Source organism: Tursiops truncatus, chromosome 18, assembly GCF_011762595.2.
Source record: "Tursiops truncatus isolate mTurTru1 chromosome 18, mTurTru1.mat.Y, whole genome shotgun sequence".
NCBI lineage: Eukaryota > Metazoa > Chordata > Mammalia > Artiodactyla > Delphinidae > Tursiops > Tursiops truncatus.
Genome location: NC_047051.1, coordinates 22,813,377 through 22,837,316, shown reverse-complemented (window position 1 = coordinate 22,837,316; position 23,940 = coordinate 22,813,377). Strand labels below are relative to the sequence as shown.

Below are 23,940 nucleotides of genomic sequence, written 5' to 3'. Positions count from 1 at the left end.
CCTCCCCTAATACGTTCCTGCTCTCCTCTGAATCTCTACTCCGAAGGAATTCCCTTAACATTAAAAAATAACCCCTGCTCGTTTTTCACAGGGAAAATTCAAGAGGTGATGGGGCTTCTGGGTCCCACATCCCAAATAACTCACTCACTATGGTTTTCCACCATTCCTGCTTCAGATCCTGAGGCTGGGGTTCACGTACAGCTCACATCCAGGAAATCCTGGGGCAAAAAGGAACTACCTGAGTAATAACTTGCTCGGTTTCATCTGAAAGCACCCCTATTTGTTCCGTCCTCGGAACAAAGTCGCAAATGAGAAACCTCCCCCGAATTTAACCTTTCCTCTCGGCAAATTCTCTTAGACACGGAAACTAATCTACACAAGTATTATTAGGCATGCGTATCAGAATATATTTCCCATTGTGATTTGTGCACGTGTTGCATACAGTTATGGATGTATTTTTGGAAAATTGTTTTTTTAATATTTAATAGCCATTAAACGGGTAAAATAATACTCTGCTCCTTACGGAACAGTGAAAAGTCACCCTAGCACTCTTTGCAAGTATTTGCAATTGTAATCAGTAATGCAGGCAGAGAGAATGCCAGTGGTTTTCAATCATCACTGGTAAAAATGTAAATTCTTTAAAATTAAGACTCTGAAGTTCACCTGCATTAATCTACTGCTAATGCAAGCTGGGACTATTTTCTAGGATTCTGAGTGGCTTAACATCATCAAGACATGTCACAAGCTCCATCCAAATTATTCAGTACATACCACGCATTTTTCTGAACCTTTCAGAAGATGAAACAAGGAGAGGCAATGAGAGTGTCTGAAGAACAAAAGGAAAAATGAAGCACAGAGACCTCAGGCTAAAAGTATAAAACCCTTGAGAGGGTTTTAAGGACATTTTAGAGGCCTGAAAAATGAGAACAAATCAGCAGGCCCATTAACTCAGCAGCGAATTAAAGCACCATTGTTTCCAATTTCAGCCTTGAATATGGAGGGCACCAAATGGACCACGTTCTGCTTCCCCTCTGTAGGGAGAGTGAGAAGTCACCGCTCTGTATTCTTAACTGCCTTTCTTCTTTTCCAGCTTAAAAATGTAGTGAAAGAGTGACTATCCATTTCCTAACTCTTCTCCTAAAACATTATTACTAACTTCCCTAGGACCATGTTAAAGGGACAGCAAGAAAATAAACAATCGGAGATTCAAAACACAAGTTCTATTCCCCATTAATTTCAACTTGTCTTCTTCCTTTTAGAAAAAGATGAAGTTTACTATCTTCAGATGTATGGTTCTTTACCTTCATACTTGAGACAAAATGGTAAAATACAGCATGTGGTTAATCCACAAACTGAAGAGCCTCTGAATTTAAGAAGTGGGCCATATTCCACAATTACATATATTTTATTGTCTCGCCTCATGGAAACGGGGTTCAATGCAGCTCCTTCCAATCCCTGGATGAAGTAAAAGGTCTGGAAGGTCTAATATGACCACATGAGAGATATTCCTTGAGAATCGATTTGTATTTACGCCAATTTGTTCGGAACACAGTCTCACCTGTTAAGTAGTGCTAGGCCCGCAGGTTAACTGCTTACAACTTTTTAAGTCATCGTTTGGGACTCTGCTTCCACATCTAGAAATCAGCGCATCCCAGCCGGTAGGTCTCAGCACACTGCTGTGCTGTGACTTGGTTCCAGGTTTGCTATGAGGTCCTGACACCCCTCAGCCTCAGAGAAGAAGGTGGGGCCCCGTGCAGCTGGAAAGGTCACAGCTGGCCATCAGCTTCCCCAGAGTCCAAAGGCACAGTCCCCACTGCTCTGCTGAGAAGCACTGCATGTCCAGGGACACCCATGTTAACAGGCCGCTGCAGAAGGTACCACTGCCCTTCTGGAGAAGCCGTCCATGCAGCTGGGGGAGGCATTTGCATTCCAGACGTGCAAGGTACAGCTGGCTGAAGGTGGGCCTCTAGTAAGTTGGGGAGGGGGAACTGGTGGGCAAAGCTCTTGGTATCAGCTCCCCAAATTCTCTCTTTATGGGTTTCAGAAACTTCTTTCCACTGGGGGCTAACGTGCCCTTTCACTGGCATCCAAGCTACCTATGGGGTGACTGCTCTGACAATGAACACGCATTTTACCAATTAGGGGCCCCGTCATCATTTTTAATTACTTCATAGAAAAAAAATTCAAAGGGCAGTACCGGAGTATTGCATTTATAGAGCAAAGAAGACGATTAAAGCTGTTGGATTTTTTAAACATAATTTTAACTGCTGTAAAATTTGGAATAGTGGTGAAACAGCCTGAATATTTCTTAATCGATGCTTGTGTAGTACCTGACAGTGACTAATATGAATTCCAAACGGAGAATCACTGACATCTTGATCAAGAATTCTATTTAGCTATTTAGGCAAATAGCAATGTGAAAAGAAGTTATGTTCATGAAAGCAAATTCAGGTTTCTCATTAGAAAATTTGAAAAGATTTCATTTGGAAGTTTCTTAGCTATACAATAGTCCCCAAATGCATGTCCCCAGCTTACTATGTTTCTAAGTTATCTGTTCCTATGTGCGCCACATTGAGGCGAAATTGAGAACTGATTTTAATAACATGCTTGTATCACTATTTCTTGGTTTTTCAATTTTAGGCGTTATCTGTTGGCCTTCCAATAAGGAAGATGAGGGTTGGTTGGGTGGTTAGTTTTCATCCACCTATATTTGTCCCATGTTCCTATCCTCAGAATTCTAGCACAATTTTGGTTATATTAAATACCCATTTTAAATCATTATAGCTACAGAGACATTATTAGTATCTGAGTCATGTAATATTCTATGATTACATTTCCTTTTCTGCATTCCTTTTTCTCCTTCCTGTTACATTTCATTGAAATGTTTCATTTCAATGTAACAAATCAGTGTTACATTTCACTTTGGTTAGTTTCCTTATATAATTAGCCTGAGGTTATCCCCAAAGCCTCCCCCAGATTTGTAAATCTCCTCTCAGTAGGAATAGATCAGGTGTTTTATCAATTGCATCATCTTCAAGCCGACTCTCCTGAAGCTCTCTACCTACTCCTGTTGAGATCAGTGGATCACTTGTCCCTCTGCACAGCTGGCTCTTACATTGGTCCCGTCTCTGGGATCTGGGGTCTTTTTGGTTTACCCACTTATTGGAGCACATCATAGTGTTGTCAAGTTTCATGACCATGTACTGGTATTACCTTTTAATTGGGAACCTCCTATCTTTGGTTGGGGGAGATTTTGTTGAATTATTCCTTTGACAGTTTTCTGTCCTTTGTTTTCTATATTCTCTCAAGCTGGTGTTGCTGTTTTGGGACGTTGGACCTCATGAACCAATCCTATACATTTCTTATTTTTTCTATATTATTTTCTATTCTTTCTCTTTTACTTCACATTCTGGGAAATTTCCTTAACTTTATCTCCCAACCCTTATAAAGTCTCTTCTGTTTCACAGTTGTAATATCACACCTTATCTATCTGAAGATACAAATGATTTTCTTTTTTTAAGATTTTTTCTTCCTGCAAAGGTTCTGTTGTCCTCCAAGTTGCTTTTTTTCTGTTTGCATGTTTTAGTTTCTGTCTCGCATAACAGAGACTTTCCTTAAATGTCTGATGATTCTTGGCTGTCTGCTTGGTAATTATTGGTGAGGCCCGAGAAAGTCAACAGGAAGGTTTTGTCTGTGGGGAGGGGTTGATTTGAGATTTATTTTAGGATTGTTCTAGTTAGGGCTCTTCTTTGGGAACCCCTGATGTCAGTATCCTCGAGGTTTGTGTTTTTGTTTTTGTTTTTGTTTTTTGCTGTACACGGGCCTCTCACTGTTGTGGCCTCTCCTGTTACGTGTCCGGACGCACAGGCTCAGCGGCCATGGCTCATGGGCCCAGCCGCTCCACGGCATGTGGGATCCTCCGGGACCAGGGCACAAACCCATGTCCCCTGCATCGGCAGGCGGACTCTCAACCACTGCACCACCAGGGAAGCCCTCGAGTTTTATTTTTAGGTCATAATCCCAGGGAAGTCTCCTGCAGATAGGGTATCATCCTGGCTGCCTTCAGGCTAGGGGGGCAGGGAGAAGAAGGTAGCTATGGTTCTCAGGATTTGGTAAATCAGTGCAATCTCCCTGATTTCAAGACTATGTAATACCACTTGACTTTTCCTGATACCTTCCAATCCAGAAACCTCTATTTTATCATCTGTACAAAAAAAAAAAAAAAACCTCTCCATTCCTATTATGGAGTGAAAGAGGGGCAGTTAGTTACCTGCTTGTATAAAGTTGGGGAGCAGATCTGAACTTTCAGCCAATACTCCTAATTTTAGTCCTATCGTCACTCTCATTTCCAAGGGGTCCTTGTTGCTGAAAATTCCTGAGCTTCGCACAAGTCGTCAGTGTAAATTAGGCTACTTCTTCCTTTCTCCTCTGCTCAGTAAGCTATCACTCATCCACCTGTATCCCAGATTCCAAAATGCTATGGCTGTTGCCCCATTCCTTTGTTCTTATAGATATGTAACTTAAAAAAAAAAGTCACTTTAATCGTGTTTCAGGAACTAAATAAAACGTGTACCATCTTTAACGTGAAACCTATTAGTCATTCTTCATCCTTTCACGTTGACATTGAAATGGGGATTACTCAATTAAAAAAAAAAAATTAACCATTTAGACAAGACCCAATGTTCAGGTAGAATAGGAAGTAGGGAAAAGAGAAATTTGGGGTGAAACTGAATTTAATAACTGTATGTTTTCTGTAAACAAGGATGTCACATTGTCCTAACGATGCATTGGGCATTGTGGGAAATAAAAATATGTCTGTATTTCAGAGCAGCCTTTAAAAATTCTCAAAAAAGTTAAATATTAAAGAGGTCCTTGAGTGGATAATTAGCCTAAAAAAGGGTATCTGGAGGGGGGAAAACCATGACAGAAGAGTGGAATCGTAAGAGGCAAACTCAATGGAGGAAAAAGGACTTAAACTCAGTTTCGAAGAATAAACGTTACAAACATTTCTACTGTACAGTCTGCATAATGTGTATTAGATACAAAGTGATCAGTTGATGAAGAAATAAGATTTATTTAATGCAGACTAAGGCAGAAAGGAAAAAAACCTCTTCTACTAAAAATACAGCTGCTTTAAGTTTTTACTCTCAGTTTTTCACCATAGCGGGTCATTACGATGTTGAAATCATTTTTTAAAATACCAGTTTAGTTCACTACAAACTTGTGAAAAGGGATACAGTGAAATATACTTTTCAGTGATGTTCAGGTTTTGAAGTTACACTCCTGTGGATACTGAAAACATCATTATCACTGAAATACCTGCTGGTAAAACAACCTTGTTACTGTGTGCCTGCAACTCTCTAGTTCCTAACACCATTCGTCTCACTGAAATAAACGTCTTCACAGCATGATTCTTGATAATATACAGTTTTAAGGACTATCATGATTGCCTTAGGCAGACTGACTCTAATTGGATGGATCTACATATGAGAAGAAGAATTCCAAGGGGAGCATTGTGCCTGTTTGAAAATGGGATGATGCCGTGCAGAGACCAATCTGCCTTCCGCCTTGGGCCTGAGTACGGGCAGGTGGGAGTTCAGTGTGGATAGGCTGTGGGAGAAGTCCAAACGCAGAAGCTCTGTGGGGTGGGGAAGGGACTCTAAAGCATTAATGAGCCTGTAACTCGGGAGACAAAGGGGAGACAGTGAAGTTTTCTGAAGAGGCAGTAATGTCATCAAAGAGATATTTCTCAAAATCATGTAATCTGCCAGTGCTCTACAGGGCCGAAAACCAAGTCACAGGCCCCTGGTCAGACCCTAAGTAATACAGAGACCCAAGGTCACGCGAGGCTGGCCTGGGCTGCCCGGCAATTGACGTGTGAGAGAACTCACTGCAGAGATCAATGAAACTGAATCATCTCTACTTACAGTACGACAGACACAGTCCATCGAGGAAAAGGGATGGGACTGAATTAGTACCGACGAAAGGACTTACACTGAAGTAGTGTTTCAACTAAATCCATGGTCTCCTTTGGCTTTTAATTCAAGAAACGTTTCCTGAACATCTACTACATGCGAGGCAGACGGGCTTTGCTCATCGCTTTGTCTCGTTACCTTATGAGCTGAATGTAAAAAATTCCAGCTAATTGATTTCACAGACTGATTGATGTTCTTCTGTAAAAACAAGATTGATTCTTTTATAGACAGCAATACTAATTCTTCCATTATGTTCTTCTCTCCTGGTGCAGAGTCGAATGGACTTTAGGGCCAACTCGATACGAAGAGCAGAAGAGAGGCATTAAGAGAACAAGGTCCATTAGGCCCAATACTGCCTCAATTACCTTAACTCCATTATTCCTGTTCATATTATTCCTTTAATCGATCTCTCCTTTCAGTTATTCATACTTACCCTTGTCAAAATCACAAGTAATAGGATTATGGTCTTTTGAGCTCAGTGGCAGCAAACTTTCAATATATTTATATGAATATTTATATAAATATATATTTATAGTTCTGAAATTGTGATTGTCTCCAGATCTGCAATGGAGAAGTCTTAAATTGAATCAAGTCTTCCAGAGGCCATCTCTTAGAAAGATGCAGAGCTTCTTAATGCAATATAGGTGCTTTTACCTGTTTTGTCATTTGTCACTCGCCGTCAAGACCAGGCACACATGGCTTAATGGCTTTCTAAGTTTCTTCTTCCCATGTCTCAGCCTTAGGGCGGTTTAACTAGTTTACAAAGTGGACCGCTTTTCTGTCCATATCCCAGCTTTCTGTTTAATGTAATCCTTCTCCCTTCACCAAAAAGTATTCTGCCCTGCAAGAGTGTCATCTGGATCTTACATTAACCACTGCCTCTTCCATACGACAAGTAATCAACCCCTCGGTTCCACCTCTGTAGCAGCCTTACAGATTAAAGGAACTTTGTTTTCCCTCCACTCTTAACAAACGTCAATGCAGCCTTTATAATATGTAAGAGGCTGCACTTCGAGCACAAACAGGACACGTAATAGGTATGTGGGCCGTTTCCTCAGCACCTGCCAGCCCTTCTGAGTGTTAGAGAACTAACCCATGAGATAAGAGAGGCATGTGACACTGTGATGTGAGGAGTACGTTGAAAGTTCCCCTGCAGTGAGGAAGGGGTAAATTACTCATGAGTGGAGAAAAGTTTCATAAAGGGGATGGATTTGAGTGATGTCCTGAAGGATGGGGGGTTCTGAAGATGGAGGCTGGAAGGACAAAGGAACAAACCGTGTGTGAGAAGCAAAGCAGGCGAGTGCAGCCAGGACAGATGATTTACAGAGTAAATGACCCAGCATTTACGGGGCATATACCCTTCAAAAACCATAATTCAAAAAAGAGCCAAGTACCCCAATGTTCATTGCATCTCTATTTACAATAGCCAGGACATGGAAGCAACCTAAGTGTCCATCAACAGATGAATGGATAAAGAAGATGTGGCACATATATACAATGGAATATTACTCAGCCATCAAAAGGAATGAAACTGAACTATTTGTAGTGAGGTGGATGCACCTAGAGTCTGTCATACAGAGTGAAGTAAGCCAGAAAGAGAAAAACAAGTACCGTACGCTAACACATATATATATGGAATCTAAAAAAAATAAAAAATGGTTCTTATGAACCTAGGGGCAGGACAGGAATAAAGATGCAGACGTAGAGAATGGACTTGAGGACATGGAGAGTGGGAAGGGTAAGCTGGGACGAAGTGAGAGAGTAGCATGGACATATATACACTACCAAACGTAAAATAGATAGCTAGTGGGAAGCAGCCGCATAGCACAGGGAGATCAGCTCGGTGCTTTGTGACCACCTAGAGGGCTGGGATAGGGAGGGTGGGAGGGAGACACAAGAGGGAGGGGATATGGGGATATATGTATACGTATAGCTGATACACTTTGTTATACAGCAGCAACTAACACACCATTGTAAAGCAATTATACTCCAATAAAGATGTTAAAAAAAAAAGAGAGAGAGAGAGAGGGCGCTGAGCTCTTCGAGAGCCAGGTTAGGAAGCCCTGACTTCCCTCTAGCAGCAGTGAGGCGTTTGGCAGGAGATAAGCCTGCTAACACAGGCAGCCTCCTTGCAAGGTGCAGGATGAACCCGAGGCAACGGCAGGTTGCAGACCTGAGATGGAAGGAGGGCTCACAGTATGTAAGGGGACCTTCTCCATCGATGCCTACTTTCCCACAGAGCCTCAGCCAGCCCTACACCCTCCCTCCCACCTCATGCTCCAGCAACGTCGCCCAAACAGCGAGCGGTACACACACACCCTGCTCCCCACACCTCCCTGCTAGGCCGCCCGTCCTTTCTCCTTTAGAATGTTCTCTCTCCACCACATGGGTCCATCTGGCAAGGTTCTTACTCTTTTCAGTCTCCACTCAAATGCCACCTTCTCTTTGAAGCATTTCCTGACTTCCCCAAGCCAACTCCGTTGCTCTTTCTCCTGTGTGTGCGGAGCACATAGTACAGAGCCCCATCACAGCAACAATTTCTGCACGACCATCTCCCACCTAAATTGTGACCACCTTGATGCTATCCCCAGAGCCATTTTTGGCACATGTGAGAAGGACAATACTTGCATGGATGAGTGAGTGAATGAGCAAATGAACAAACTGAATGGTCTTATAAACAAACAAAAACAAAAGGAAGGAAAAGCCATGAAGATGATGGTCATAGATGAAAAGGGGGAAAGAAAGTGAAAATACAAAAGAATTATAGAAAACTTGATAGAGCTTAGTGAGGGCTAAATGTCAGGGCAGCAAGACATGGAGAAGTATGCCGAGCTCCCAAGTTCTCTGCCAGAAGCCCTCTGCTCTTCATGACTTCTATGTCACCAGCTTAAAAGCTCTGAGTATAAGCTTACAGATTTAAAAGAAACAAAAAAAGAACCGTCACGAGACAGGCAGAAAAAGAACCCAAAGGGAACAAACACGAAGATTCGTATCTTAACTTACCCGTGTGCAAATATTTTCTGAGAAAGTCTGACAGAATCTTGATTCAAAGTATCATTTCTTTAATTAAAATGTTTCCGGTGTATCATAAAAACACTCTAAAATTTCAGAGGCCTTAAAACTACCGTTTAACTAAAAAAACATAAAAAGCATTTCCCCTTTTTTTTTAAAGTCAGAGTTTCACAGTGAATATGCATATTATTATCAATTCCACGAAACAGGTATATCTGAATTTTCAGAAATCTCAGATTAGAGAAGTTGGAAAGTGCAAAATGGAAGAGGGGAAAAGACTTGGCAACAATAAGTTAGTTTTTAGTTTTCAAGACACTTGAGGTTTCATTTCTGGTTTATTTCTCTTTAATGGTAGAGAAGTGTTAGGTACACACAAAGTAACCTAGTTATTACAATAAGATGTATTAGAATGTTATAACTGTAGCAGTGCCACTCTAGGGCACTAAACAAGCTGTTTAAGGACTGTTTAACGACCGAGATGTAATTGCTCACTGGACTCGACACGTCATCACCAAAGAGCTCTTCCACCATCACTCTGATATGGTCACTGGGTGACCAAAACAAATTGTCTTACTTTTAATTTAGGCCTGTAGACATTCTCACACACCAAACGAGGGGATTCACATGGAAGTTATTATAGAAGGACAGTAAGCACTTGTGATAGAGGGTAGCCAGCACTTCAATAAAATGGAAAAGACAAGCAAGCAGTGGAGGCGCCAGGACGAAGTTATACGACCATGTACGATGGCATTTGGTGGAACCGTGCCTGCAGGCATCACACACACCATAAAAATTTGCCTTGTGATTCACCAATTTTGTCAGGACTAACGTCAGCGTGAAAAAGGCTAACATGAATTTTTATTTTCATTTTCATTTTCTACTGCCTGTCATCATCTTATAAATCCAGCGCTGTCTAGGCCAACACTATCCCTCGGCCATGGGATGGCCTGCAGCCCCACCCCCAGGAATAGGAAAGCTTCCGTGGGGTGGGAAGCCTGGAAGTCAATTATCCCAGCCCACCTGATGTCCAGCCTTGGGGAGCCCAGGTGGGAGCCACACAGTCTGTATCTAGATGTTGGCCTGCCCACCTGCAGCACTAACCCGGGGCCTGAAATCAATTCACAGGGTCTCTAAAGATGCCTGATTCATTCCCAGGACCAAGTCCCCACTGGCCTTGGACTTCTCTCAGCAGGAGGCTTCCTTTTGGGACAGAAAGGTAATCCTTTCCTGGAAGTCACAGTAGATACGTCCAGAAAGCTCTACCCTTGCAGGAAATAAGGGTTTTCTAAATAAACATCGCTGAGGACTGGATCATTTAAGTGCTATCTTGAGACCAGGATCCTCACATGTTACCAATACTCAAATCTTAAGCAACACGCAAAAGACCACTGCTAATAATTTCTACCCGGGGAAGCACAGAGAAGAGAGAAGACACAACGGGAGCAGACCTGTTTCAGGACTGCATTTAGAGATGAGAGCTCTGGAACAGACATTAAATTTAATAAGCCCAAAGTGATGCAGCTGGAAAGAAAGAATAGCCCAGCTAAGTATGATTGCAATGGTATTGAATTAGCTGGAAAGATATCTTGATGTCCTGATAGAGGTGGCGTGTAAACTGTCAGCCTGCCATGCGGTAGAGAAAGCGGGCCTGGCTCACAGAGAGGGCTACAGTGTAGAAAAAGTCTACTTGCGCTTACTTTTAAAGGGAAGCTCGTTCCCGTTTATGATGTTGTTGAACTGGGACTATCCTAAAAGTAAGAGGTCACTGAGGGTAAGGGAGCAGAAGAGCTGCCCACCTCTGGTCACTGCACTTTGCTTTTGCCAAATGAATCTGGCCACGGTCATTATGGTCTTTGCCATTCACTCATTCAACCAATATTAAGCAACAAGCTTTGTGCTAGTTTCTTTAGGGAATACCAAGAGGAACGAAGTCCCCTTCCCTTAGATAGTGTTATGGGTTGACTTAGTGTGCCAAAAAGTATGTGGAAGTCTCGATTAAATGTGGCCTCATTTAGATGTAGAATCTATGCAGATAGTCAAATTACGATGAAGTCATTAAAGGAGTCCCTAATCCAAGATGATAGGTGTCTTTAAAAGGGCAGAAATTTGAACACAGAGATAAACAATGCGAAGACACAGGAAGAAGACAGCCGTTCGGAGGCCAAGGAACACCTGAGGCTACCAGAAGCTAGGAGAAAGGCATGGACCATATTCTCCCTCACAACTCTCAGGAAGAACCAAGCCTGCTGACACCTTGATTTCGGATTTCTAGCCTCCAGAACCGCGTGATGATAAGTGTCTGTCATTTAAGCCACCCAGTTTGTGTTCCTTTGTTACAGCTGCCAGAGAAAACTAATACAGACTGGGTCACAAAAGAAGCAAGGCCAATGACAAAATTGCCATGGTCAATGGAACTCCTGTGCGGGTCTATCCACAGATGGTCTGATTCAATTAACAGGGCCAGGTTCAGTCCACGGACCAGAGATCATCACCATCTATGTCTGTTCCATAAAGACAATCAAAGAAAGAGATGGTTTATATCCTATACAGAGGCTGACCCAAAGTTTAATACTCTAAAAAGATGATTAGAAAGAAAGAAGCCATAACGGTTAATGGAAAATTAATCTTGGTGACCTAGTGGGGCAAATCAAAGTCGTGGGACATACGTTTATTGAAAAGGAAAATGCAAAGAATCTTTAGAAGGGCAACTTCAGATAAGGGAACAGAGATAAGACTTTAATTAGAAGAGTCTTCAGTATTCACCTATTTACATCAATGTTGAAAAGATTAAAGCCTTCTGATACGGTAATAAAGATGAACAATAGCAATAACTCTATGTTAACACTGTAGAAGATGGAAAGATATTCCAGGTGACCAGTCCTGTTTCCTCCCTGGTTGTCTACAGAGCCCCCGTTGTAGGTACTCTGCGATGCTCCCCAAATGCACATTAGTTCACTGAGACCACCCATGACTGGCCCTCTGCACCCCAGTATAAGTGAGTAAAACACAAGAGAGTGATGTCAACTGAATGATTAAGCTGCATCACTTCTCATACAGTGACAAGCAACCTGCCAGTGGCCGTGCTCGTCGCTTGCTGTACCCACCATCCCTTTACCTGAACATGGTGAGCGCTCTCTCCTCCACGGGTTATAAAGATGGCATCATGCTGGCTGCAAAGGATCTGGAAAATAAAGGCAGCCGTGTTAGAGAAAACTTCGAACAGCAAACTCAGGGAGCTGTTGGAATATATATAAGCAGATTCAAGGTTTCGCTTGCAAAGTTCGAGCTGTATGTTGCCCCTTCCTACTTCCAGCCATTCTAATTGGCTGTCCTTGGAGAAGGTCTCTGCATGGTCACAATCCATAAATGCAAAGGTCTCATCATAAACACAGCCCTTGAACTGTCGATCTTCCACAGAATATTTGTGTTTTAAAGGTCGTCCTTGTTGCTAAAGTAACTACACCAGGGCTAGTGTCAGGGCCAGGGCCTCCCAAATCTGCAAAAGCCTTCATAAATAAAGCTGTGTATTAGTTAAGGGCAGTACAACCTAGAGCGTCATTTGAAAGCAGTTTGGGGGAGCTGATCAGTATAGGGTTCCTCTTTTTAAGTGTAGGAGAGACTTCCTGCAAATTTCCAAGCTGACATAAGGGTTAGATATTTCTACGTTTTCTCTTGGGAAGTCTGTGGTTCCTCAAACTATAAAAATGCAACTGCATATTTCCATAGAATAAATCCCAACTTTATTGACTAGAAAGTATTGTAAAAGCTTGTTACTCGAGTCAGGTCTACGGACCAGCAACAGCAGCATCACCAGGGAGCCTGAAATGCTAAAACCTCCTGAAACACAATCTGTATTTTCACAGGATCCTCAAGTGATTCCTATGCACATTCATGTCTGAGAAGTATGGTTTTGAAGCTCCTTATCTATCTGACCTGCAATTACTAGAATCACAGGAAACAGGTTGCCTGAAACTTCAAGACTGTCCTCTGGTGTCCAGAAGTTAAAGGGATCACAGTCCCTTTATTATAGCTGAATAGTCCCCAGAAATCCCTTACTGCTGGCTAAGTCAACTTTTCTCTTCCAGAATACGTGGGCTAACTGTACACTCATTCCTAAAGCATAGTTGATTCTAGAAGACTTTTGTTTTACACTTACAAAAGCAGCACCATAGCCATTCATTCATTCCATAAGCAGTTAGTGAACATCTATTTAGATGCTCCGTAATATCCAACGTTGTGTAAAGAGCCCAAAGTGTAGGGGAAGAACAGAAATTACCATAGGAATGGGAGCTCTAATAGGGGAAAGGTTGGCACCAGAAGCCAGGGTGCAGAGGAGGGCACTGGTGCACACTTAGAAAGCACCTGACCCGGACCTGGAACACTGTGAGGGCTTCCTGAGCTGAGCTTCGAAAAAAGAAGAGGAAAGGTGTTTCAAGAAGCAGCCCACCTGTAGGCACAGTGAGTGTGGTGCTGGGTTAGGGCAAGTACCCAGCCCAGCAATGAAGGAGTCAACTACCTTTACTTAGAAAAAATATTGGATTGTGACTGTATCGAGTTGTTTTTCCCAACTGCTATGAATATTTGTATGCATGAGCTCTAAAGGCGGCAGCCGTTAGGAACATTTCTTTTCCCTTTCAGCTCACCTACCTGTATAGACAAGGAGGAATAGCAGACATCAAATGCAAGCAGCACTGACTCAGAAGTCTGCCGAACACTGCGAGGGGGCAGGGACCACAGAACTAAGTCTCTGCTCTCTGATCACGCAGAGTGTCAATGCAGCTGCAACCAGCAATACAGGGGCCATAAAGAGAATGGCATTAAAGTTAATACAAAAGTCAGGAACCTGTCTTCGGGGAGGGACACTGGCTATCTGGCTGCTGCATCGCTGGGAGCAATTGAAGGCTCTCGGTGAGACCACAGTGTGCACGCCCCTCTCTGTGCCTGTCTCCTCTCCCTCCCTACATTTAAGTAGTCCTTATCCTGCCTCCTTCCCCCTCGCTTCCTCTGACTCATTCTCCTTCTCCCTTACCACCTCCAAGTGCCCTCCCATCTCTAATTCAACTCCCTTCTTCTCCTTTTCAATCTGCCTGCTTTCTCACCCCCTCCTGCTATGAGAAGAAGGAGATGAGGGAGAGAAGCGAGGATAACAGAGCACCTTTCTACCTTTCCCCCCTTGATCTCTCTTCCCTGTTCCTCACTAATGTGCCCATACTTCTTTCCCCTCTTCTAGGCTCTCTCCTTTCCCAGAGTCGAACCTCTGTTATTAGTGTGTAGCCAGACCTCCCAGGCACAGAGCTTGGAAATTATATAGGAAAATTTCTGGGCTCGTCTGCTGTCCCATCGTCACACTTGGAGTTCACAGATTCTCCCAACCTGCTGCCAGGTCAACAGTTGAGAAGGCAAAAAAAACAAACTTTAGGGACTTCCCTGGTGGCAGAGTAGTTAAGAATCCGTCTGCCAATTCAGGGGACACGGGTTCGATCCCTGGTCCAGGAAGATCCCACATGCTGCGGAGCAACTAAGCCCGTGCGCCACAACTACTGAGCCTGCTCACCACAGCTACAGAAGCCTGCACACCTAGAGCCCGTGCTCCACAACAAGAGAAGCCACAGCAATGAGAAGCCCGCGCACCGCAACGAAGAGTAGCCCCCGCTCGCCGCAACTAGAGAAAGCCCGCACGCAGCAACAAAGACCCAACGCAGCCAAAAATAAATAAATAAATTTATTCTAAAAAAAACTTTATAAATGTAGTAAGCTAGCATTTTCTTAGCAGTTTTCAAAATGTAGAACAACGCTGGGCTATTCAGCTGCTGTGCTCAAAGGGTACCGAGACGTAAAATATACTAGGCAAAAGGATTTCATTCTATCTCCGGTTTTTCCTAAGGACGCTCCCTTCAACCCACCACGAATCCAGCCCTTTCCTAAGTGTTCGTCTTACCCCTCTTTGTGCCGATCCCCCAAACCCTCCTGGAATGACTGAAATGGGCCTCATTACAGGCAGGAGTTACCAGAGTGCTTCCTGACAAAGACACAATGCAGCACACAAAAAGGCTCATTTAACGCCCCATCAGGAAGCCTTACAAGCTACAGCTTAATAAATACATGAAGATTATCATAATACAGAAAATGTCTGGTACCGCCACTTCCTGCGTGAAATGCACTTGCGGAGTACTCTACGGAGTCGGCTGTGATTTGGCAATCTCACACACACTCTTTGAATTACAGAAAAGCCATTTGGCTTTCTTCAGGTATTTCACTCTTATTTTCACCCCTGTGAACGATCAGCAAAACTCTGTAGACACATCTGCTTTGCTCCCCCTTTTATCCCAGCACCTAGATGTAGGATGTGCCCCTGGCATATAGTATATGCTCCCCAAATGTCTGATGAATGAATGAATGAATCAAAGAATCAACTGACCGATCAGTATCAGCCTAAGACACAACAGAATTAAGCAGCCGGGGGGAACGCGGATGCACTTTGAAAATTTCATGCACTTCGAAAATTTCCTCTAGGCTTCCGGCAGTGGCACCTAATCATAAGGTAAACACAGGGTTGTGGATGTAACTCACCTCCAAGAAGTCGAAAGGGCAGAGGGGCTGACTGGGCAGGGATACTGAGTGGTCAGATGTGACAACTAACATTCTAACAGCAAATGAGCAAACAGAAAAACTCTAGAGGACAGACAGAAGTTCTCTGAAAGAAATACAGCAGCCTGGGATAAATTAGTCAGTCCCTCCATTTGTTCCCATGATACTTTGTCCAGACCCTATAATTACGGATGCTCTCATCACACCTTTACACTTCCTCAACAGTTCTGAGTCAAACTAGGAAGTAAGGACCTGATCATAGCTCACCAAGATTTCGTAGGCAAGCCAAGAAGCCCCCAGAATGGGTTTGCTCTGTAGACCAGGAAAGGGATTGCAATCCTATCTTGGAAAAGGGAAAGAGGAGACACGACAGGTGGAGCTGGGTCTAAATAGAACCCCAAGAGGTCCTGCCTCTCTGGATTCATGTCAGAATTCAGAGACCGGGTTAGCAGTTCCCCGAAACAGGGACGCAAGTCATTCCATATCAACCAACCAAGAGTTAGAGCAGAGCTGGCTTAGCCGGCAGTGTAATTTGTTATATCTGGCTCTGAATCTCTTAAAAATGTATTTCATCAACAGTATATAATCAACAGTATTTCTAAAATCAGCATGGACTTTCTTTGTGTTCAAAAATCATGAGTGTTTCTTTTTAACGTTAACAACATTAACACCATGAAAACCACTGGGCTGAGATGATCACCCTTCCAGAAAAGGCCTCTTCAGAAACCATCCAATTTTCACGTAGAAAGAGCCTCCTATGTTAACTTTCAACTCCACTGCCCCCTCCGACCTGAAACAGTTTTTTTTTTTTTTTTGCTGTACGTGGGCCTCTCACTATTGTGGCCTCTCCCATTGCGGAGCACAGGCTCCGGACGCACAGACCCAGCGGCCATGGCTCACGGGCCCAGCCGCTCCGCGGCATGTGGGATCTTCCCGGACCGGGGCACGAACCCGTGTCCTCTGCATCGGCAGGCGGACTCTCAACCACTGTGCCACCAAGGAAGCCCCTGAAACAGTTTTAACGAAAGCCCTGCACTCACGTCTGAAAAGAAGGGTTTACCTCTTGAGGAAAAAACTTTGACAACTCTAGGACGCATGTATTTTAATTTAAATCTGACCCAGAGTAAAGTACCTCAATGACCCATCAATGGAAAAAGAAAAAAATATCTTTAAACAATCCCTAGATGTTACTTACATTACCACATCTGCGTATCGTGGGACCTAGATCTGTTACCATTCAACAGACAATGCTTTCTAATAATAAGGAATTGAGGAAAAGAGCATGTTTTAATCTTTCGTCCCCTTAAGTTTCAGTTTGAGGTTTCTGGCAATACAGTTTCCTAGCTATATATGGACCACAGACAGCTCTACGATTTCAGTGTTACCTATACAACATTATAAATATTTAGAGGAAGAAAAATAGTTGTATTTGCCATCAGTATCCACTCCCTAAAGCTCTACAGTTATGTTTTTGCACTGGTCACCACCCAAAGCCAGTTCTGAGTGCCAGCTCCACCTGTGATTCACACAATTCCTTTTCCAGATCAACTCCCTGTTCAGTTTACCAGCACCTCAACACGTGTGGATTTCTTCTCATTTCACCTCAATAAGCTACTGCTTATGGGAGGATAAAAACCCACTTCGGCCCACAACATTTGGGTGCACGTGTGTATTTGAGTGTTTGTCTCTCATGTGATTTCCAAGTTAGAACTCAAGGTCAAGTAGACGAATAGTGCTTACACAACAAGAGCTACAGCATGAAAACAGATCAAGGAAGGGGGGCCTCTTCCCATCACTTCCACTACATCCCTGAAAGATACAATCCAGATAATCCCCTTCCCAGCCCCCAGATCCAGCCAACCCCTCTGTTAAGCAGACTTTCCTGAGGGGGGGGTCTGGGTGAACGCCACTGTAAGAGACGGCCACATATTTCCACAGTTCATGAGGATAAAGAAATTACAGCTTCAGCCATTCGTGAATAAAGCCTCTTTAACATTTTAATGAGAACATTAAACTCAGCTGCACTTGGTTTGGTCTCCCTAGAAAGTCTGTTAGGTCGAAGAAAGTTTCTTCAAGAAGCAGTAAGGAAATTGCAGGTCTCTCTGTGCCGCCAGGGCATGACTGGGCCACAAACACTGGCTGCGTGATGCCTCTCCTGAACGAGCCCATATATTCTGATAAGGCTACAGTTTGGTAAATGAGAAGAGGCACCTGGAGAAATACCTTCCTCTCTGCAGTATTTGCGGGCTTGTGTGTGCTCATTCATTTCATATCTGACTTGTCTCCTAATTCATTTTTTATGTTATACACAGCTTGGAGTACAATGTGTGACTCAATACATGTAAAATTACACTATTCTGCTATTTTCCTTTAATCATTTTCTACCGCCTCTGTTCTCTCTTGCGCAAGGCTCCCAAGTTCCGCTTGCCTGGAGGCCCATTAAATTCAGCAGACAACCAAGAAGCCAAAGGTGAACAAGAAACAATTCTCAGACTCAGTGACTTAACATGAATGTCTGCCTCTTCCTCCGAACAAAACCTGGAGCAGTGTGAATGAAAGAGTTTGTCACCTTGAAGACCAACTAGGAGAGAAGAGTAATGCTAAAATGGGTTCATATATTGAAGGTCACCGATGCATTCAACTCTCCCAACATTTACTGAGCATCTGCTATGCACTAAGAACTGTTCTAGACACTGGGGCGCAACCAGGAGTGAGGCAGACAAGACCTTCACTCCCACAGAGCTTGAAATCTCGCGGGAGAGACAGGTAGTAAACAATAAAAGAAAATGTCAGAGGGTAACAAGTGCTAGAAAGAACCTGCAAGAAGGTGATGTGACATGAGAGGCTAGTTAAATAGGGTGGACAGGAAAAGGCGAGCAGAGCAAAAAGCTAAAGCAAAATCCTTAAGGTCATGGAAAGACAGGGAAGAATCTCAAATGCATATCACTAAGTGAAAGAAGCTATTCTGAAAAGGCGACACACTGTATGATTCCAAGGGTATGACATTCTAGGAAAGGCAAAACTATGGAGACAGTTAAAAGATCAGTGGTTGCCAGCGATGAGAAGAGGGAGAGAAGAATAGGAGGGGCACAGAGAATTACTGGGGCAGTGAAACTTCTGTATGATACAGTATTATGGTAGATGCATGTCATCATCCGTTTGTCAAAAGCCATAGAATGAACAGCATCAAGAGTGAACCCTAAGGTTAACTATGGACCTTGGGTGACAGTGATGTGTCAGTGTAGGTTCATCAGCTGTCACAAATGCATCACTCTGGTGGGGGGCGGGTATCCATAGTGGGAGAGACTGTACACATGGGCGGAAGATATATGAAAACTCTCTGTACTTTCTCCTCAATTTTTATGAACCTAAAACTGCTCTAAAAAAATAAAGCTTATTTTTAAAAATTCTTAAGGTAAGAAAGTGTGGGGTGTTAAAGAACAAAAAGGAGTCAAGCTTCACTAGAGCTTAGTGAACCAGGTAGGGAGGGGAAGGCCACCAAGGAAGCTAAGGAGGCCACGGTTAGAAGTTCGAATCTCATTCTAGAAGCACCAGGACCACGGGCTAGTCTGAAGCAGGGCTTGGCATAATGTGTTTTACATTTCTGAAAAGTCACTCTGGCTCCCGTGTGAAGACGGATTACAGAGAGGAATCAACAGAGGCTGATGATGGTGACAGCAGTGGAAGTGGGTGGATTTGAAATATGCTTTGAAAGAAGAGCTGCCAGGATTGGTGATGGATAGATTGGAAATGAGAGGTGAGGGAGAAAGAGAAATCAAAGCTGATTTCTGAATGAGAGAGACCATCCCCTGAGAGAGGGAAGACCCTTGGGAAACAACCTATGAAGACCACACAAGGTGCCGTGTGGAGCCCTAAGGAAGCAGTGGGGGTCCAAGTTCACCAAGGGAACTCAAGGTCAACTTGCCTGGCCTCTGCCTTAATGTGAGTAGCAGATGTGTGCATGTGTGTGACACATACACTCACATATGTAGATATATGCAAATATGTGTCATGTTTAATAGATGGGTTTTGCAATTCAAAGCAAATCTGAGATCATTTCAACAGTCTTTCTAGGAATAAAGAGAAAGAGTTGTGTTATTGTTGTTGTTTCCATTAACGTGCAAGGAAGCTGAGGGCAAACGGGGAAAAGTCTTTCCGGAGGTCACACAGCAAGGGATCAGCAGAGCTGAAACAAGGAACCAGGATTCCCTGCAGGAGTTCACACCACATATCAGAGCCTCTGTAAATCATCCCGAACGTTCAGGGCACCTGCAAGCACCACTCTTCATGCGGGAACACGCACCCCGGATAAGGGAAGGGTGGGGCTGGTGAGGCCTCCTTGCCTATAGCTAGCTCGTCCTGTCTGGATGCTACTGAAATGATCAAATGTGGTTGACAAATCTAAAAATTCAATAGCATGAAAGCAAACCTCACAGACAGCAAATCAAATATTCAAGTGCAATGGGACACTGATTTTTAAACAGACATTTTAATTATGAACAAGGCCTCTCAGGCACAAGCCCTTCAGAAACCTCCTCGGGGTTACACATAACGAGCTTCCCCAGAAATGGAAGCAGCTGGCCTAACACCACCTCTTCATACACCTCCTCAGGACCTCCTCCCCTGTGCCTTAGGTTTCCCGAAGAACACCCAAAGCGCTGAACACATTTTAGGAAAAGGGAAAAACAGAGTTGACAGGTCACGTTTTTGCAATACTATTTTTTTTTTTCTTGCAGTACGCGGGCCTCTCACTGCTGTGACCTCTCCCGCTGTGGAGCACAGCCTCCGGACGCGCAGGCTCAGCGGCCATGGCTCACGGGCCCAGCCGCTCCGCGGCATGTGGGATCTTCCCAGACCGGGGCACGAACCCGTGTCCCCTGCATCGGCAGGCGGACTCCCAACCACTGCGCCGCCAGGGAAGCCCTGCAATATTATTTAAAGGAGTAAAATTCAACTAGATGAAATCACCACTAAAGCCATTCCGGTCATATTTGAAGAAGACAGGGGGCAGCCCCGGGAGGACTGGGCACGCTATCTTGTCTGCATGCCACCTCTACACGGCTTCAAAATAGACTCTCCTTTTCCATCTACCAGGCTCTCCCTCATCATCCACCAGGCTCTCCCTCAGAAGCTGCGAGGTCTCTCACCTTGACGTTTTGAAGTCTGAAAGGGAAACAAAGAGGGGGTGTCTGCCTCTGTGTTTCTCGCTGTGAGTCATACACTCCCTGCTCTTACTGAACGTAGGTTGTTTGTTTTCTTGTTGGTTTGCAGACTTCCTCTCTGCTGCTCTTCTCTAATAATGTGTTTCCAAAGGACCTCTACAATGGCAGGCACAGGCCGGCTAATGGACAAAACCACAGCAAGTGGTACCCACAGCAACTGGACTGAGGGCGCCCAAAGGAGGAGGTTCGGGAGAAAGGAGTTTGAGATGCTTGGTCAGCTGCACCCTGTCCTCCTAGCTGGAGATTTAGAAAATCACCTGTCAGGGTTAAAACCACATGTAAAGATGGGAATCACTCCCCCTACAACATCGATTTTCTTACCGAATGCTTTCACAGAGGCACATACGACTGACAGGCTCTCTGCACACACAGAGGAGAGTGGACACCTGCCCTATAGTTAGATAGATGCTCAGGCAGCTCACTGCCTGAAACTACCCACAGGCTCCCATTCACATCAATATCCTCCACCAGGTCCTATCTCCCTGTCCGCTCTGCCCTACAGAATCCTTTGTCCTGCTTGTACACATCATTTTCCCTAACTCTGTCTTCTCCTCTCAGTAAAGTTTTCTTGCTTTTTTGGTAGTGTGGTTATTGAGATTTGCCAAGAGCATTCAGGAAAGACAGATGGCAAGAAGGAAGGCAAACTGGGGATAATTCACAGGGGACTTGATTCAGAGAGTCTGCTCCTAGGAAGAGCCTAGTCAGCGAGCAAGATGGGCCGATGGCGGGAGGCCTGGAGAGCAGATGGGCACACAAGTAGGAATGACCAAAAGCAAGCAGTGGATTAGAAACCAGGGGGGCATTCAAAGCAGTGGGCTTTCGACACCACTATGAGACATCTTAGAGGCAACCCTAGAGGCTGGAAGCAGAAGGCTGCAGGATGCCAGTGGTACCTGTCACTAGAAATGGCTAGGAACAGAGTAGGCAAAAAAAAAGGCAAATGCTCACACTCTTGTCCCTTTATAGTCATAACAATCCCTCTGTACAGCTCTATTTCTTGTCTTTCCTTCACAGCTTGGGTCCAATGTCAAATGCTCTTTTATCCTCACAAGACACCTGAGACCCTGGCCAGACAATTATCAGAGTGATGATCCTATCTTTACACAATTAAACACTACAGCTGTCTTTGCCAAGCATTTTTCACATATACTGTGTCTTTTCATTCCCATAACACTATGTGACATAAACACTATTAAATCAGTAAATCCAGGCTCAAAGAGATTTAAAAATTTTGCACAACGCCACCCAAGTGAAAGAGCCTTCATTCAAACCCAGATCTTGTGGCTTGAGATCCTGTGCTTTCTAGAACATGCTGTTAGTATATTTCTCGTTCTCTAACTCTAGGTGCTATAAATCTCACCAATCTAGGCTTCACTAGTTCAGAGCTGCCGAGGCAATAAACCACCATCCAGTGCTACCCCACTCGCTTGGAAGCTGGGAGGTGCTCCAATAAATGGGCATCCAATATCATACAGGGTGCCGGATGAGGAAGCTACCCACCTAAACGTGGAGAAAAAGAAAGCTTGCCTTTGTTCAGTCACGAGGCCTACATCACCAACTTAGCACCAATAGGCGATTAAAAACTTAATTTGCTAACTACAAATGATTTAATTCTGTTCTCACGGCTAATCAATGTTTTTTTAAAATTCAAAAAAATAATGCCTCCAAATATAAGAGGCATAATCTTGAAGTAGTAGCACTGAGTCTATAGTCTAAAATTAAAAACCACCACGGTCATACAGTTTTGTCATGAACTTTTATTATTTATTATATTATGCCATAGCTCAAATTACTATTCATTCATATCTGCACCTCCTTAAAGAGTCCAGCATAAAGCTGGTCTCCAAATATTTGCTGAATGGATGGATGGATACATAAATGAATGAATGTATGTGTCCATCACGCTACACTCCATGTCAGTGGAAGAGGGAAATGCCACTTGCTTCAAGGACAATGGACCAAGCCACAGAGACACAGATCCAAACCCTGCTATTTGCCAACTATGTCATCGTGGGCAAATTAACTCCCTCCTTGATTCTGAGCTTCCTCATCGGCAAATGGGGACGACTGAGTGCCACACAGAACTGGTGTGAGGATCAAATGAAGTCACAGACTTGGCACATTGCCTGGGTTGCAGAAGTTGCCGCAGCTTATTTATTTCTCCGTCTCTCTCCCGCATTTAGCGTGACCTCTTTCATCCCAACCTTCATAATGGTGCTTCAGTACACAAAACCCTGCTGTGAAGTTAACGGCCAAACCTCAAATTTATTTACAGTGACGACCAATCTCCCCTCCACTAACATCAAACTTATTTATTCATGGTCTAGAGATAAGCTGTTATGCATAAAAGGTGTTCAACAGATTTCAACGACTAAATGTTTTGAGGACGAAATGAGTAAATGTCCCAGAGAAGTGAAGCTCATCTATACTCTTTATATTTGAAAGCTAAAATGTAATGTATACTTAACCACTTTGCTAAAAGAACAGGTCAAAAGAACTTTAACTTTTTCTTGACTCGGGGCTGTCAACATGAATTTAAGTTTTAGCACTGGAATAAGAAGTTACAGGGATTTCCCTGGTGGTCCAGTGGTATAGAATCTGCCATCCAATGCAGGGGACACGGGTTCGATCCCTGGTCAGGGAACTAAGATCCCACGTGCAGCAGGGCAACTAAGCCCGTGCGCCGCAACTACTGGGCCAGCACACTCTAGAGCCCATGTGTCACAACTAGAGAGAGAAAATCCGCACACCACAACTAGAGAGAAGCCTGCGCACCATAACGAAAGATCCGGCATGCCGCAACTAACACCCGACGCAGCCAATAAATAAATAAATAAATAAATAAATGTTATAATTCCTTGTAGGCTTTTTAAGTCAGTAGATTTGCAACACTAAATGTTCCCAGATTTCGACCCTGTGGTCACAGCTGTGGTCAGCGGCTTCATCCCCTGGAGGGCATGAGACACTGGGGAGTTAACAAGACAAAGTCCCCGTCATCGTCAATATATGCATACATATAGCTGATTCACTGTGTTATTAAGCAGAAACTAACATACCATTGTAAAGCAATTATACTCCAATAAAGATGTTAAAAAAAAAAAGTTTATCAGGACTCATTCTCAGATATTTCTCATCTGTGTCCT

General features: G+C 43.8%; 1 protein-coding gene across 11 annotated transcripts in view; it reads right to left on the bottom strand.

Annotated features, from left to right (window-relative positions):
* Positions 1–23,940, bottom strand: part of ENOX1 (ecto-NOX disulfide-thiol exchanger 1) — a 610,449-nt gene that overhangs the window by 451,008 nt on the left and 135,501 nt on the right. For all 11 annotated transcript variants that reach the window (XM_073795222.1, XM_073795221.1, XM_073795223.1 and 8 more), the window contains one exon: positions 12,103–12,168. The gene's annotated coding sequence lies outside the window, so the exon portion shown is untranslated. The remainder of the gene's footprint in view (positions 1–12,102; positions 12,169–23,940) is intronic.